The 18,417-nt window shown below is 45.5% G+C and overlaps 2 long non-coding RNA genes across 2 annotated transcripts; one reads left to right on the plus strand and one right to left on the minus strand.

Annotated features, from left to right (window-relative positions):
* The first annotated feature begins 3,401 nt into the window (after positions 1-3,401).
* LOC310698685 lies at positions 3,402-11,121 on the plus strand. Its single transcript, XR_014521699.1, has 2 exons — positions 3,402-3,579; positions 10,913-11,121. It is a non-coding gene; the product is annotated as an uncharacterized lncRNA (long non-coding RNA).
* Positions 5,903-14,709, minus strand: LOC310698682. The gene is made up of 3 exons (XR_014521696.1): positions 14,612-14,709; positions 8,426-8,553; positions 5,903-5,982 (listed from the first exon to the last, which is right to left on the minus strand). It is a non-coding gene; the product is annotated as an uncharacterized lncRNA (long non-coding RNA).
* Between the last annotated feature and the right edge of the window lie 3,708 nt (positions 14,710-18,417).

Genomic DNA, 18,417 nt, shown 5'->3' on the forward strand with positions numbered 1-18,417 from the left:
TTCCCTCAGCTCCTCTCTCTGATTTCTCAGCACATATTATTCTCTGCATGTTGTAAAATTATACATATCCTTACATTATCTATCTACCATGTTATCAATAAATTTGTGTATGTTTATTCAAAACCTGCCAATGAGTCCAATTTATTTTGTTCTCTTTTTAGATACGTTGTAAAAAGCTTTCTTCCTTAAAGTCACCATTGTCCTTGTCCTGCAATTTGTATGTCAATTTAGCCAACTCTGTGTAGCTCATCATTTTTTCTTGCCACTTTTCTTTTGTTGGGATTTCCTCATTCTTCCATCCTTGTGCTATCAAGACTCTTGCTGCTGTTGTAGCATACATAAATAAATTCTTTGTTTTTCTTGGCAGGTCTTGTGCTAGAATCCCTAACAAAAATGCTTCTGGGTTTTTTTACAAATGTCATTTAAAACATTTTTTTCAGTTCATTATATATCATTTCCCAAAAAAAAATTAACTTCTCTACATTCCCACCAAATGATAAAAAGCCCCTTCTTTTTCTTTACATTTCCAACATGTGTTTGACCCGGTTTTGTACATTTTTGCTTTCTTGTTATCTTATACATCTCATGTAATTGTGTATAGTGTAACTAACTCTGAAAATGCTCTTTTATTTCCTCATAATCTTTTAATTTCCATTTTCCTTCTTGATCCTTAAGCAAATCTCTATATGCAGGCCACTTCCCCTTTTTGCCATGTGGTTTGAGCAACGAAACTTTCTAGGAGGTTTTTAAGCAGAGGTTGGGTGGCCATCTGTCATGGATGCCTCAGTTTAGATTCCTGTATTGCAGGGGGCTGGACTAGATGACCCAGGGGGGTCCCATCCAATTCTATGATTCTATGATTCAGGTCAGATCCTTGCAGCTGTTTTTTGGGGGGAGTGGAAATACAGAATACAAAGAATACATCTCTTTGTAGATGGAAAAACCAAATAACTTCATGGTCGGTGAAGAAGAGAAAGGATTGCAATTGGTAGTGCTGAAAGAGACAGAGATGATTGCATGGCAAGAAGCCTCTAGGCCGTTAATGATGGATGTGAGGAAGAATTAGAAAAAATGCAGAAAGAAGGACTATAATACAGTCATACCTCGGGTTGAAGTAGCTTCAGGTTGAGCGTTTTCAGGTTACGCTCCACAGCAACACGGAAGTAATGGAACATGTTACTTCCGGGTTTCGCCGCTTGCGCATGCGCAGACGCTCAAAATGACATCAGCGCATGCGCGGAAGTGGCAAATTACGACACATGCAAACACGCAGGCGTGGGTTGCGTTCGCTTCGTGGAACGGATCCCGTTCGCATCCAGAGGTACCACTGTATCAAGATCTGATAAGAAAAGTCTGGTGCATGGGGCGTGGAGATTTCTTGGGGCATCTTCAATGTTTTCCCCTCCCTTAGTTCTGAACTTCTTGACCTGCTCCTGAACTGAGGCTCCTGAGCCTTGTTTCTGCTGCTGAGTTTGCACCACTACTTGCCTAAATATTTTTTTCCCCTTACTTCAAAGTGAGAGCCTCTCTCTCTGTGTTGGGAGGGAACCAGGACTCACAGGGCAAAAGTGGATGGAGCAACAGCTGGAGTTGACCTGGGGATTTCACAGCTGTAAGATTAGGATCGTGAGACCAGACTCTGACCTTGAATAAAAATGTGTTTAGAAGAAGTTTTGGTGCTTACTTTTTGCAAGACAAGCGCTTTGCTGGAGCAGATGCATGAGAAGATGGATTTGATGACTGTTGCAGTTAAAAACTTTGGACAAACGGCGAATACCCATATAGAAACCATTCAGGAACCAGCCCAGGAACTTGTTTTGACAGGGCAAGCGCAAGTGCAGAAGATAATGGAGGAGGTTGCTGTCGAACCTCAAGTAACACAAATGGAGAGATCCGAGGCCTTGCAGGAGCATAAGCCACTGTTCTTGAAGTTTGAATCTGGAGTGGACCAGGGGGGGTCTGGAGTTGTGAGGGCTCTTAATTTTGGAAGGACTTTGAAACATGCTTTTAAATACTTCCTGGATTACAGTGTTGACTGTGGGGAATGGGACTGTGGGGAATGGGCTGATCTGCTAAGGGGAGATGGAGATATTTTTGGATTGGAGTCCTCCCGAGACCTACCCCCCAAAGAGAAAGGAAAGAAATTAAGAAAAAGATCAACAAAATACAAAGTAAAGTGCAGGTATAAACAAGAAGAAGATCTGCAGAAAGGACATGGAAAAGACTTAAGAGCCTCGGACATAAGATCACCAGGTTGATGGACTAGATGGAATGGACAAGAAGGACTGACAAAACCCGAGACCAGGAGGAAGAGACATTGGATGAAGATTGGAAGAAAGTTTTTTAAAAATTTATTTTGAGAATTAGTGTAAAACTAACAAGTATTAGGAAAAATGTTGGAATGAAACTATTTGGCTTTAGTAGAAATGATATAAGGAGTTATGTACAAATAAGTATTAAGTTTTAAGTTTTAAGGTTTTTTATGGTAAGATAAGGTTAAATAAATTAAGGTAAATTGAATGACAGAATATAGTGAAAGATGGAAAGGATTTGTTGAGTTAATTAAAAGGTTAGATCGTTAAGATAAATTATATAACAAAAACTGAGAAAGATGGAAAGAATTTGCTGAAACAATTAATTAAATTAGAATACAAAAAGGGAGGTGTGAGGAGGTCGATGAAACAAGTAAATGAAAGATAAAGATATGGAACATTGGATGTGTGTTTTAATGTTATTGTGGGTTTTTTTGCTGTATTGTTGTATTGTTTTTTATGCTTTTCCTTTTATGTATTGTAATGTATGTTTTGTCAAATTTTTTGTTGTTTTCTTTTTCTCTTTTTTCTGTAATTCTTAAACTTTTAATAAATATCATTTTAAAAAAAAAGTGGATGGAGCAACAGACGTGACCCTTTCCTTTGTTCAGTGGGCTACTTTCCAACTACACCAAGGTCAGAGGTTTTGGCACACAGGCAAGAGGCATAATCACAGTTCAGTGACATATTCTAGTAAGGGGAAATCACTTGACAACGATGCAGGGCTGGTGAGTGATAAGGCCTGGGGAGAGGTAGTGTTACCAGGGGAAGAGTCCTGAAGAAGAAGGAGGAGGAGGAGGGGGGGTTGGATTTGATATCCTGCTTTATCACTACCCTAAAGAGTCTCAAAGCAGCTAACATTCTCCTTTCCCTTCCTCCCCCACAGCAAACACTCTGTGAGGTGAGTGGGGCTGAGAGACTTCAGAGAAGTGTGACTGGCCCAAGGTCACCCAGCAGCTGCATGTGGAGGAGCGAGGAAGCAAGCTCAGTTCACCAGATTACAAGTCTACCGCTCTTAACCACTATACCACACTGGCTCCCTAAGGAAGAGACAGAGAGGCCCAGGAGCATAGTGGTTGTTGGCATACTTTGGCACTGGTAGGGTGGAAGGCCTGGAGACCAACAGTAGGAGGAGCCAGGGCTACAGAGAGGGAGAACCAACTAATTCTAGTTTTGTCCCTGTCTTCTCCCTGCTGAGGTCTGCAACAGCAATTCTAAGGAGTAGGAGGAAGCTGACAGCTATGGTCACCTGCTGGACTGGCTGCAAGTAAGATGGCAAGCCAGTGGGGGCTGTCTGAGGGAAGGCTGAAGTTAGTGGGGCAGAGCCCAAATCACCCTTATATATTGTGGGATATCGAGAAAGAACTGTCAATTTCAACATCTCCTGTTTGCTAGAATGGTCACACAGAGGAATGTGGCAGGGTGTGTGTGAGAGAAACTGGAAAAAATAAGTACAGTGGTACCTCAGGTTACATACTGTCAGGGAACTGCCATCAGTGCCGGAGGGAGAGAGCAAAATCCAGAGGGATTCCAGAGAGCGTCCCGGGAGTGGGAGAGGCAGCCCATCTTCTGGGGAAGAGAATCAGTGTAGCACCAGTGGAGAAGGGGGGCAGATGGGGGAAGTGGCGAGGTGGTCCATGACTCCTTGCCGGGGACCAGCGGGGAGAGTAGAGGTCCTCCGCTGCCTACGCCCTCCTTGCACAGAAGGCTTTCGCGCAGAGAGAGTAGGAGGAGACTAGGCGTCAAAGAGCTTCTTTGCTGGAAGAAGTTTAAGAAATGCCCACTGACGGATTCTGCCAGCGATTGAGACAGCCATGGGAGAGTGGCTGTCCGGACAGAAAAGGTTCACTCAGGCAACCCAGCCAGGTGTTTGCACCGGCTTACGCACGAGCAACCCCTAGAACCATTACACATATGCTTCAGGTTACATACGCTTCAGGTTACATACGCTTCAAGTTACAGACTCCGCTAACCCAGAAATAGTGCTTCAGGTTAAGAACTTTGCTTCAGGATGAGAACAGAAATCGTGCTCCAGCAGCGCAGCAGCAGCAGGAGGCCCCATTAGCTAAAGTGGTGCTTCAGCTTAAGAACAGTTTCAGGTTAAGAATGGACCTCCGGAACGAATCAAGTACTTAACCCGAGGTATCACTGTATTTTACAAATAAACTTATTGAAGCTCCTTTCCAAGAGGTGTCTCAGATGCCACCCTCATTGCCTTGGGACCTTTGCCCCACCCCCAACCCAGCTGGCCAATCGGCGGCAGGCAGGGGGCAGGGTGAAGGCAAGGAAAGGGCTGATGCTGTCGAGGCCAACTTCCCGATGCTGCTGAGGCTGACTTCCTTAGCCCTCCACCAGCGGCGTTTGGGGTTTTGGGGCCGCTGTAGCGGCCTGCCAAGAAAGCAGAAGCCCACAGAAGCCTGTGGAGCTCACGGAGGCCGAGGTGGCCGCCAACAGCGGTTGGGCTATAGGGCATGCGGGCACCGCAGACGACCTCTTGGGCCGCTAAGCCAAAGCTACTTATGCTAACAGTGTTCAGTAAATAAACCGGAAAATAACAGTTGCAACTGTCATCCACAAATGACAACACTTTGGAGGTCCCAGGTCACAAGGTGGTTAGATTGGTCTCAACTAGGGCCAGGGCCTTTTCAGTACTGGCCCCGACTTGGTGGAACGCTCTGTCACAAGAGACTAGAGCCCTGCGGGACTTATCTTTCCGCAGGGCCTGCAAGACAGAGCTGTTCCGCCTGGCCTTTGGTTTGGACTCAGTCTGACCCGTATGTTTCCCTCCCTTTATGGTTTTGATCTATGGGTTACTATTAAAATGAGGCTGCATTTTAAATTGTATTTTAACCTGTATTTTAAATTGGTCCCCCGCTTTCCCCCCTATTATGTTTTTATTTTAATTTTACTGGTGTTAGCCGCCCTGAGCCCGGCTCTGGCCGGGGAATAAATAAAAATTATTATTATTACTATTATTATTATTATTCCTTTTAATAATTTCAATTTGTGCGGGGGGGTGACAATAAATTTTCTGCACTGGGTACCACCTGACCTTGCTACGCCTCTGAAGCAACCCTAGCATCATGTCGCACTCCCGGGGGGGGGGGCTGGTGCCCATGGGGGGTGGGGGGGGAGAAGGCAGGCAGTCCAAATAGTAGGTGGAGCCAGGACCAATAACAGGCAGAGCCAACAAATTCAAGTTTTAGTCCCATCTTCCTCCCTGCTGAGTTCTACAAGGTCAACCCTGAGGCTAAAGACTAGGAGGAAGCTGGTTGCAAATATGAAGGCAGGCCAGGTGGGGGCTGGCTGAGGACAGGATGGAACAATGCCCAGTTTGTCTTAATGGCCCAGCCTCCACTTCCTGGGGCACTCAGAGGTCAGCATTAAGCCAGTTAACATGTTTCCATCTCCCATTTCAAGTCAGAGGACATCATTATTACAAGAAAGAAAGGGAAGACCATAAAGCTATCTTGTCAGCTGGCACAACTAGGATGGTTTATACCCACACAAGGATACGGCCCATTGTATTTTTAAAAATGAAGTAATAAATAGCAAGCCCATAAAGGAGAAATATGTATTTAATGGACTTCCTGGAGAGATTTTAGCCGCCTTTATGTTTAAATTTCTTGGTTGATTAGCCCACAATGTCTTCTAATCGCTTGGGAGGATTCTGAAAAGCAAAGCAAAAGATGCCAAGTGTTGGGAAGCCATTTGAGTACAGAGAAGAAGTAATTACAGGGATGCCACCGACACCTTAGGGAAGGGAGGGTGGTAGCTTGGTGGTAAAGCATCTGCTTTGCGTGCAAAAGACCTCAGGTTCAATCCCCAGTATCTCCAGCTGGAAGAGCCTTCGCATCTGAAACCCTGGAGAGCCACTGTCAATCAGAGCTCCATAGGCCAATGTCCTGACTCAGTACAAGGTGGCTTCCAGTACAACACAACATTCTACATTTCACGGGAGGAAATAGGAACACAGCGTAACATACTCATTCCCTTATTATGGATAATTAAGAACATAAGAAAAGCTTTGCTGGATCTCGTTCACCAGCCTGTTCTCACAGATTCTACAGAACATCTCTCTCTGTCTGTCTGTCTCTAACACACACACACAATGTCATACATTGCTAAAATATCTTCTCGGTCAAATATTGTGCTCAACCAGTTTGTCCTCCAATGACTTAGGAACATAAAGCTGCCTTAACATAAAGCCAGACCATTAGTCCGTCTAGCTCAGTGTTATTTACTGATCCAGGATTTCAGACAGGCGGTCTTTCACAGCCAGCTCATTATTGTCTACACTGACTGGCAGTGACTCAACGGGGTTCGATGCTGAGGCCTGAACCTGGGACCTTTGGAGTCCAAAGGATATGCTCTGCCACTGAGTGACACCCCACCCCTTAAAAGCCGTGGGAGCATTTATTCTTTGAATTCAAAATATTACTGGCTTGAATGAATTAATTCATTTATATCTCACCTTGCCTCAAAAGAGCTCAGTGGCATATCTGATTCTTTTTTTCCTTCCTCCCTCCTTCCCTCACACACAAATTGCCTTCACTCTAACACTGTGGAAAACTGGACAAGGCTGAGTAGGCACAAGACAGCACACAATTGCATCACCTTGCTAAAGCTAAGCAGTTCTAGGTTTGGTCAGTGCCTGGATGGATGACCACCTGGAAACCACCTTGCAGGCCATGAGGAAGAAAGCTGGGATACAATGATATAATAGATAGGTAGATACGTAGAGCTGGTGGCTAGCATTTCCCCCCACTGTGCCCTGGACATTGTGCTAGCCCAGGATGCTGCTGGAAGATGGAATGGTAGTTACCAATGGAGACTAACATACTTTTGCAGCAGCCGACATTTTGTTTTCCTCACAATACCTTGAACTAATGTAACATTTGGGATGCTGCCAGAGAAGTGTTTGTTAAGTGGTTAAAAAGTGGGGGCAGCCTACTACTCTGCCCTACTACAAAGGAAGCGCCCGCCCACCCACAACCCTTTGGGAAGGCTCACTCCTGAAGGGGAGTGAAAGGCGGGATATCAAATCCAAACTCTTCTTCTTCTTCACCCACCAAGGAAGGGAAGTAGCTCAGTGGTAGAGCACCTGCATTACATGTAGAAGGTTCCAGGTTCAGTCCCTGGCATCTACTGAGGAAGGAGGGGAAAAGCCACTGCCAGACACTGTGGACAATACTGAGCAAGCTGTTGTTGTTGTTGTTGTTTAGTCGATTAGTCGTGTCCGACTCTTCGGGACCCCATGGACCAGAGCACGCCAGGCACTCCTGTCTTCCACTGCCTCCCGCAGTTTGGTCAAACTCATGTTCGTAGCTTCGAGAACACTGTCCAACCATCTCGCCCTCTGTCCTCCCCTTCTCCTTGTGCCCTCAATCTTTCCCAGCATCAGGGTCTTTTCCAGGGAGTCTTCTCTTCTCATGAGGTGGCCAAAGTATTGGAGCCTCAGCTTCAGGATCTGTCCTTCCAGTGAGCGCTCAGGGCTGATTTCCTTCAGAATGGATAGGTTTGATCTTCTTGCAGTCCATGGGAACACTGCCCCCCTTCATGGATCACTCCCCTTCATGGATCACTGCCTTGCCGTGGCGAAGGGGCTTGAATAACTCAGAGAAGCTATGATCTATGCCACGCAGGGCCACCCAAGATGAACAGGTCATAGTGGAGAGTTTGACCAAACATGATCCACCTGGAGGAGGAACCGGCAAGCCACTCCAATATCCCTGCCAAGAAAACTCCATGGACAAAGACAACTGAGCTAGCTAGTCCAGTGGTTTCCCTTGGTATAAGGCAGCTTCCTGTGTTCCTATAGCTTCTGCGAGACATGGGTCAGGGATAGAGCACATGCTTTGCATGCAGAATGTCACAGATTCAATCCCAGGCATCTCCAGCTAGGGATGGGAATGTCCCATGTCTGAAATCCTGGTGAGCTGCTGCCAGACAGTGCAGGAAATGGTGAGCTACATGAACTGAAGCTCTGACTCTGTATAAAGCAACATCCTAATTTCCTATGAATTCAGGGGGGAAGGGGCAGTTTGCTGAGCTCTTCCCTCAAAACCCAGAGCCAGCTCTGCCCACAGTCCTCAACAGCAAACGCCACTTACCCTACAGAGCAATGGGGTAGCCTGCAGTGTAGAGGGGTGGGTGTGTTTTCTCTTCATGTAAGGCCAGGTCACCTTGACACAGGGAATTATAATGCTGCAATCTGACTTCCTGCATTGTTTCTTCCCCCCTGAAACATAAATGACTTGTGTTAATCCCTTCTGAGGCTTTTCATCATTTCTTTAAGATGTCTGAGCATCCAGACTCAACAGTTTCCAGCAATACAACAGGGAACCAAACACTATGGAAGCAGATGGAGTGCTACCACCAGCATCAATAACTTATGAGTGGATTAGAGACTGGATTCCAGCTGGTACCCTCTTGATCTTTTATTAGCACACAAAGTTATTAATTACAGGTCTCAGATTGATGTTGGAGGCTTCCTAGCCGTATGGTGTTGGGCAACTTCAGTATCCATGTTGAGACCACTTGACTGTTTCCAGATATTAACAATCTGCTTGACAAACAGGGTGTTTGGTTCACATGTAAGACTTATCAGTCAATCTAACCCAAAGGTAGTGGCTCTCCAGGGATGAAGACAGAGGCTTTCCCCCAGCCATACCTGGAGAAGGTGGGGATTGAACCTGCATGCAAAACAGGTGCTCCACCACTGTGTTATCAACTGTCACCTAAGAATGAAGGAAGATCGCAGTCCTCATGGTTCTCAGAAAGAGGGCCGTACTAGATAGGAATTTAGGGAACTGCCTAATGACAAGTGAGATCGGGTCAATCTTACTCATTCTTGTCCACATTGATTGACAGAGGCTCTCCAGAGTTTCAGACTCTGATCTCTCCTAACCCTAGGAGAGGCCAGAGGTTGAACCTGGAACCTTCTGCAGGCAAAGCACAAGCTTTCTCACTAAGAGAGCATCCATACACAAGACACAGCTGTACAACTGTAGAGATGTTTTTAATTGCTTGTAGTTTGTCATATTTTGTATTTTAACTGATTTTATCTTCCTGGTACGCCACTTTGATAGCTTTTGGTTGTGAATTGGTTTATAAATCTGCACATAAAAGAGAAGTAAATAAAGAGGAAAGTCTGAACCACCCTGCAGCAACAGTGCCTGCCCATCAGAGACTGTGGCTCTGGAGGGTCTCAGCTGAAGTCCATGTTTCAAAGAAAGCTCTTTTATTCCTTTGAAATGCACTATACCTACAGATTAAGAAGGGACGTGGCAGAATTTTGACAGGGGGAGAGTCAGAAGAAAAGATTAAGAGCTGGAGAGAATGACTTTAAACTGTGACACTCTTCAAGGTCAGCTGAAGGAAGCCCGCTCTTTTGTCTTTAGAAGCCCAGTCAATTCAAAAAAATGCTGCCTGCAGTGTAGAAGGGTATTTTCCCTTCCTTCAACTGCATTAATATGTGACTGGAGTAGAGTTGGACTTGTGAAGAGTCCCTGCTTCAAATCCCTACTCCTCTACAAAGAATGCTAGGCCAGTATATATCTCGCTCAGCCTAGCCTACATTTATCTATAGGCAGTATCTCAGAGAGGTATCTGCATGAGTTGGACATTCCCTCTGCCCACCAAGAGGTCATCCACCATCAATTGTCCTAAGAGGAGGACTCCAGGACAAGAGAGAGAGCCAGACAAAGACCACCTGGACACTCCTGCCACCACCATTTTCTGTCCCATGATTCCAAGAGAAGGGAACCATCTCAAGGCAAAAAACAAAAACAAAAAACACTTCAGAGCCTGCTCTACTTCAGCTTTTGGAACACAGGAAGCTGCCTTGTTTTATTGGTCCATCTAGCTCAATACTGTCTACACAATGACAGATATCAGCTCTCATTTTGATAAGGTAGCCTTGCCACATAGAGATATGTGTTGTCAGGAAGACTATGCAGCATGATATCTTTATTTAAAAAGCATATAAATGGTGCCCAGGCAACATTGATATGGTTTTGCTTTGTAAACCCTCTCAGAGCCTATGGTGGGTTAAATGCTCGCACAAGGAAATGTCCCACATCCTCTCAAGTAATCCATCCCTAGAGGGAACCCGATGCAGACTTCCAGCCATGACACTGGCGGGAGGATCTGCATGGGAATGTTACCTTCATAGAGTAGATTCCACCCTCTATCCTGGCAAGCAGAAGTTGTCAGAGTTCAAGGACACATCTCAGTAAGGCAAAAAATACTCAAGGAAGATGCAGAGCAGGACCAGGAAGGGGTGCAGCTGAAGAGAGAGAGTGGCTTGGGAAGAGTTCCTTTGGGCTGCATTCACCCCCAGGCCTCAGGTTTCCTATCCATGCCATAAATTCTGGTGTCCAATCCAAATAAACCTCTTCCTTTTCTGAGTTGCTGGTCATTTTCTGAGTCTCCATGATGATGATGAAATTATTAGTGAATTTTCTAATGGGCACCTGTAAAATTAATGCTGCTGCTGCTGCTGATAATACATGTCACCCAGTGCAACCTGCTGTTTTCCATTGACCCTAGACATTTATCCACCTTTCTTTCCCTTTTTTGCTGCTCTTGCTGACCAGGAAAAATGGCGCTCATCTTTCTGCAGTTTGCAAAATGAAGATAGGGAAAAAAACCCAGGACTCACCACTAGAACAAGAAGAAATATGTGATGTTAACAGTTCACTGAGCTGTGATATGAACAAGCTGGGTGTTGAAAAAGAAATCTGAGCTTAAGAGTACATTTCCAGTGTTAATAAAGATTCCTTCTTTTGTTGTATATTTCCAAACACTGATTCTAAGATAGGTGTCATCTGTTTTCTTCTGGAATTAGACATTCAGACAAATTTAAGGCTCCGTGGTCTCATTTGTCCTTGTTAAGTGGTAGTGCTAGGAGCCTCTGCTTTTTAAAAATCCTCCATCTTTCACTTTTCGCTATTATTTTGTGGCTATTGGCACATTCCAAGACTTTCGGGTATCTGGTGAAATGCCCTCCATTCCTACCTCATGTACCTTTTCTCAAGACCATTTCAGTTCAGTCTTGCATTTCCATGTGCCAAGATTCTGCTACAGATCATGAGCCTGTGCTATAGGATTGCATTTACATCCTGATGACAGGAAGGGAGAGAACTCAGTTCAGGATGCAGGCTGGAGATGAAGGAGCATGCCCTTGCCTCTTCATGAGAACCTCATAAGGATCATAGAGTTGGAAGGTACTCCCAAGGGCACCAGACCCCCTGCAATGCAGGAATCTCAACTAAAGCATCCATGACATATGGCCATCCAAACTCTGCTTAAAAGCCTCCAAGGAAGGAGACTCCACCACACTCCTTGGCAGCAAATTCCACTGTCGAACAGCTCTTACTGTCAGAAAGTTATTCCTGATGCTTAGCTGGAATCTCCTTTCTTGTAACTTGAAGCCGTTGAACTCCTACCTTCCAGAGCAGGAGAAAACAAGATTGCTCCATCTTCCATGTGACAGCCCTTGAGAAGACCCCTCAGTTCCAGTTAAATGACTCCAGTTACAGATAGGTAGCCGTGTTGGTCTGCCTTAGTCAAAATAAAAAAATTCCTTCCAGTAGCACCTCTGTTCTGAACAGAGACATTGGATTCTTATCTCGATATACATGACTAGCCATTTATCACCTTCTCACCCCTTGCCTTTTCCTGTAAGACCTATTACAGTCGTTAAGAGTCGTCAACAGGCTCATCTCAGCTATCTGCCAATCTCCCATTCCCACCACCCTTCTGAGTAATACCCCTCCCCACCTTCTCACTATATAGAAGGATCTGGCAACTTCTGTTTCAGTGTATCTGAAGAAGTGTGCATGCACACGAAAGCTCATACCAAGAACTAACTTAGTTGGTCTTTAAGGTGCTACTGGAAGGAATTTTTTTATTTTAGTTAAATGACTGATATACAGATCTGATATGTGGCATTTCTGTTACTAGAGGCCCATGGGACTTCGGTGGCTTGGAGTGCTTTTAACCAGCGCCATCTTGTTTGCCAGCATTGGTGTATATGGATCAGAATAACATGGCCGCTGTAGTCCATGTAATGGTAACCTTGAGGCATAGTTGCAGCAGTGTGATCTGCTGGGCCTGCCCTTGGACCTAGTTCAGAAGCTTCAACTAGCATAGACTGCTGGTGGGGACAGTTGGCCAACAGGATGTGACACCTCTGCTAAAATATCTGCATGGGCTGCCCATATGCCACTTGATCAAATACAAGGCTTTGAGTAGCTCTACAAAGTCCTGAACAGCTTGGATCCAGGTTACCTTAAGGACCATTGGTTCAATTACTGAGATTATCTGAAGGAGCACTCTCAGTTGTCCCCATTGTTGTAGAGGCACAACCAGGCTCAGCTGGAAGTCAAGCATTTTGTATTCCTGTTCCCATGACATGGAACACTCTTCTGGCAGAGACTCAATAGGCTTCCTTGTTCTGTTTTAATTGGTTTTCCCCCTCTGCAAAGATCTGACGTTCAATCTCAGTCAGAGCAGATATCCCTAAATATAGTGCCCTCCAGATAGCACTGGACTCCCCACTCCCATCAGCCCCAGCTAGTATAACCAATGGCCAGGGATGATTATCGTTGTAATCCAACATGTCCAGAGGGCATCAGCTTGAGAAAACTCTTGTGTTAGACCACACTGCATGAACTGATGGTCTGACTCACTCTGTACAAGGCAGCTTCATGTGGAATGTACCACTTCAGAATGCAGGAGGGTAATATGTGGTCTCATCAGAAAATCTGTGCAAGTGAAAAATGAAATGCCCTTATGCTAGCTTTCTCCTTGTTGGGGTTCTTTTCTTCATCTAAAAGTGGCTTTCTTTCATGCAAGAGACTGTTCAAGCATTCAGTTGCAGCCTCACATAATGCAATCCCAGCAGATTCACACTGTGAAGGCTTCCTTCCTTCCTTCCTTCCTTCCTTCCTTCCTTCCTTCCTTCCTTCCTTCCTTTCTTTCTTCCTTCCATTGTAGCTCAGCCCTCAATTGCTGGAAAGTTGTAGGTCCTCATTTCCCCAAAGGTAAGGAAGAAGGAGGAAGGCAATTCTTGCAAGGGAAGCTCACAGTAGAGGTTTCCTGGCCCTTTTGTGGAAAGGGGATTCATTGACTAGGCCTGGGCTGGGGACCCTCAGGCCTGGAGGAGAAATGTGGCCCTCCAGTCCTCTCCATCTGGCCCTTGGAACTCTGTGGTCCAGACCTTTTGGATATCTGCCTGTCCAGTGTGCTTCCCCTGTGCAAAAACACTGCTTGCTCTCAGTACAATCTTCAGGGGGAAATTTCCCCAGGCCACACCTGCTCCCCAGCCTTATTTCGCACCATCCTTGAGTGCTTTTGCCTGGCTGAAATCTGTTCTTCAACTCTGTTAATGCCTCTTGCTTCCCTAGATAAAAGATACAAAAAGGGGTGTGCAGGCATGTATAGAAACTCACCCACTGTGTGACGGGGAAAATTATTTGCTACTCTGCCCACTTTTGCTTCTGGCGCTGCTCACCACTGGCATGCAACCCTTAGAAGGTCACCTGCAAGGGAATGTGGCCTGTGAGCTGGAATAGTTCCCCCCACCCCTGTTTTACCAAGACCTTGAGGATGAAGGGGTTATAAATCTATTTTACAAAAAATTGGTACACTTTCCAACTCTTTCCCAGGAGTGATTAATGTAGGTAACAAAAGCCTGGGCATGAGATTAGGGTGCCAGATGTTTTCATTTCTGAATGATGCCAACAGATGTTTCAGGCGGAAAGTTATGTGTGATACTTGGCAGAACTAAACACCAATAAAACTTTCAGAAGGAGATGAGGCGAGTGTTCTCAGGTCTGCTGCCCAGTTGTCATTCTTGACAACTGTGTGTTATTTAGAGACCCTGCACAATTGCAATAGCACCATTTGGCATTTGCATCCATAGACCATGATGGTGGCCCCCTACTGCCTCAAGGCAGGCAGAGAACATCCATTTCCTTGCCAGAGCTTTAAACCAGGGGCATAGTATCTCAGGCTTGGGGCTGAAATGTGGCCTCCTGGGCCTCTCTCACTGGTTCTCAGAACTATCCTCATGCCACACCCATCACTGGCCTTGCTCCATTCTTCCTCTGAGTACTCTTGCCTTTCTGAAATGTGTCCTTGAATTGTGATAGTGCCTCCTGCTTGCCTAGATGGAGGATGGAGAGGTGTGTGTATGTAGAAAACTCTAGTTTTTGCATAGCTGGTATGTAGCCTACGAAGTAGTAGCCTTGTACTACAAAGGTAAGAGTCACATCAATTCCTCCGCTCACTTTGGCCACTGTTCCTGCCTGGCACTGGATTGTTGGAGGGATGGGTCCAAACTTCTGTTTATTACTCATTCATTCCATCTTCTGCTCGACTCTCCTGACTCTGGAAGCTTTAGTTGTGGCCTGTCGAGGAAGGAGAGTTTATTTGTTTTTACTAGATTTCCAGATAGCTTGCTCTTCCACTTCTCAGGCTTATTGCATTCCTGTTGATACAAAACTGATTCCCTCCCCCGCACCCCTGGCCTCGCCATCTTTGCTGTCACTTTCAGTTTCACTTCTTTGATTTTCTTCTCGTTCATATTAGATTTTTTATTTTATTTTCCTCCACCTCCCTTAATGCAATGTTTATCTTGAGATACAAAATAAGGTCTCCCGTTTAGGACACATTTCGATTAGAAAGAGAAAGTTACTGGAACGTAAAGCTTCCAGCAGACAAATATTTTAAAAGAAGAAGAAACTTATATTGAGGATGATTTGTCACTGGCTTCGTTTTTAGTGCATTTCTCCCCCTAGATCACAGCTGGAGACTTAAAAATGGAGCAGGGGGACAGAAGTGAGATCTGCAGCCAAATGTAGAAGCATGGAACGCTCCTGTTCAGTGTTTCAGTTTGACTGACTGTCATGTCCTCTCCCAGGATACTCCATTGCATTTTTCCTCTGCTTGGATTTCCATTTCCTCCCCCTGCCTCCTTTAGTCAGGAAGGAGGAGGAGAATTCCATTTATATCCACATTTCCTCCCAAAGCAGCCCAAGGTGGCAAACACACCAATAACAATATCAACGAAAACATTAAAAACAATCTCTCAGCCAATAAATCCAAGCTTGCGAGACACAGTATATTTCAGGCATCAAATGCCTCCCACCTTTCACCAATGCTTTTAAATTCCTTCTGAAAGGTCAGTAATGAGGGAGACCAGTGCATCTCACTGGGGGGGGGGGGGGATTCCACAAAAATAGAGCCACCACTGAAAAGGCAGCACCACCAGCCAGGACAACAACAACTAGTGCATGTCTACAGAGCATAGCCAGTTATCACTGGGCTATTTGGGGTGTTTTGGTCATGGGGGTGGTAGATCCTTGGGGTCTGATCCCAGCTTCGTTAAAATCTTGGGCTTCTCCACTGCTTTCTTTGAACAGCTCTCTCTCCACCTCCCCAAGACCCTGAAAAATAGCCTCTAAGAGAAGCTGCTGCCGGGCCAAGTTCAGTGTGTTTCTGTTGTTGTTTAGTCGTGTCCGACTCTTCATGACCCCATGGACTAGAGCACACCAGGCACTCCTGTCTTCCACTGCCTCCCGCAGTGGAAGACTTTCCTTTCACTTCCAGACATATCCACAACTGATCGACCTTTCGGCTTTGGCCCAGCCGCTTCATCAGCTCTGAATCTACTTGCACTTGTCCTCCGCTCTTCCTCAGTAGCATTTTGGACGCCTTCCGACCTGAGGGGCTCATCTTTCAGCGTCATAACTTTTATATGCCTGTTGTCTTTGTCCATGGAGTTTTCTTGGCAGGGATACTGGAGTGGCATGCCGGTTCCTGCTCCAGGTGGAGCACGTTTGGTCAAAACTCTCCACTCTGACCTGTCCATCTTGGGTGGCCCTGCACGGCATAGCTCATAGCTTCTCTGAGTTATTCAAGCCCCTTCGCCACGGCAAGGCAGTGATGCTATTAGTATATAAAGGCTTTAACAGCTTGGGACGTTTTCTTGTGCCTTACCCGATAGGTGCCCACTCAGCAGCTTCAATCTGTGGACCTGGCACTATTACAGGTGCTGTTGTAAGAAACTGATATTTTAGTGCAGCAGAACCTACACTTCAGAGCTCCCTACCCATTGATATCAGGCCATTGCCTTTGCTAAACAAACACTCCACCACCACTACCACCCCACCCAAAAAAAACCCCTGGCTCATTCCACTCCTGCACAACCACGTTTATGTTTGTTGCCATGCAATAAATAAATAAATGATCAGAACCAGGAAATGGCACCAAAATGTTGCAGAGAGAGTGGGAGAGAGCAGAAGAGCAGGTAGAAGCAGCTTGCACGGCTGTTCCAAGTGTATCGCTGCCCCCAACCCCTCACTCTCCTCGGCTTCATCTTTCCTGGCCAGCAGAGCCGTCATATGTGTATGTTCTTAACACTGTTATTCTCATTCGGATATCTATTTGGACATATGGTCATATATTAATATATATGTTCAGGGCTTTTTTTTTTTATAAAAAAAATCTGTTTCTCACTGCCTAACAACTTTTTTTAAAAGAAAGAGAGCGAGAGAGAAAATGACCCTAGGTGAACACAAGGCATTTCTCCTTTCACCCTCCCACCTTTCACAGGCACAAAATCTGCACCAGAAATTCAGCATTACCTAGGGCTGCCACATGGACACGGGTGGCCCTGTGTGTTAAACCACAGAGTCTAGGACTTGTTGATCAGAAGGTCGGCGGTTCGAATCCCTGCAACTGGGTGAGCTCCCGTTGCTCGGTCCTTGCTCCTGCCAACCTAGCAGTTCGAAAGCACATCAAAGTGCAAGTAGATAAATAGGTACCGCTCTGGCGGGAAGGTAAACAGCATTTCCGTGCGCTGCTCTGTTTTGCCAGAAGCGGCTTAGTCATGCTGGCCACATGAGCTGTACACCGGCTCCCTTGGCCAATAAAGTGAGATGAGCGCCGCAACCCCAGAGTCGTCTGTGACTGGACCTAACAGTCAGGGGTCCCTTTAGCTTTACCTTAGGACTGCCATATGGCCAGATTTTCCTGGACATTACTGAGATTTTAGGCAAGGCAATAAAAAAAATCTCTGTTTTGTGGGGGGGGGTTTGGCGTTGTTGTAAAAAAAAAAGAAGAAGCTGCTTTTGGGTTTGTCTCAAAAAAAGCTCAACAGTTTTGATAGTTTCCTGGTTTCTACATTTTGAAATACGGCAACCCTAGCATTACCCTTCATAAGCAGCGTAACTTGAAAGCTGGAGGTGCCTGTTTCTGCACCACTATTTGTTCCCAGCTCCTTCTCCCCAATCCCAGCCTGCTGAGAATTCCATGTATCATTCAATAGATAATTACCTGATAAAAGGAGATTCATTGCATTTCCTATTGCACTGGAAGCTCACATAAATCATGGGAGAGTGTGTGTGTGTGTGTGTGTGAGAGAGAGAGAGAGAGAGAGAGAGAGAGAGAGAGAGAGAGAGAGATGCCTTGATAACTTCATGCTGTAGATGTGAGGTGTTTGGGGATGAGACGGAAGGGACCTGTTTGTTAATGACAGCTTAATGTCTTCATCTTCTGCACAAAATTCCAACTAATTAATATTTACCCAATTAGAAAATATATGAAGGGTAGAGGAAGGCAGGGAGGGAGGGGGAGAAACACCAACCCATATTGGCACAAAAATTCACATGGGAAGAGGTGACCTAATTTCTCCCAGTTCCAGGTACTAATTAAATTAGCCCCTGCCATTTAGAGAATGACTGCCGGAGGCAAACGGAGAAGATAATAATTATAACTTGTTACTAAAGTTATAATGCCTTGTCGCTATTGGTAGCGCTCATTTCTGTCTACATGAGTCACACCTGGCTAGCTTGAATACACAAGGTGGCCAAAATCTTGCTTGACGCTGGTCAACTGAGAAAGGCCAGAGGCCTGGTGCTTATAGTGCTGTAAAGTTAGTCCTCCCAAGAGGACTGAGAAACATGCTTCCTGCCAGGAAACAGTTCTTGTTGGCTTCTTTAAAAGGATGTTCCTGTTGGCCTATTTGCAACAAAGCCTTAGCTACACAGGACTAGTAGGAACCACTCCGGTGGGACCAGACTATCTTGTCTAT

The sequence above is a fragment of the Podarcis liolepis genome, assembly GCF_965112155.1.
Source record: "Podarcis liolepis genome assembly, chromosome: Z".
Classification (NCBI taxonomy): Eukaryota; Metazoa; Chordata; class Lepidosauria; order Squamata; family Lacertidae; genus Podarcis; species Podarcis liolepis.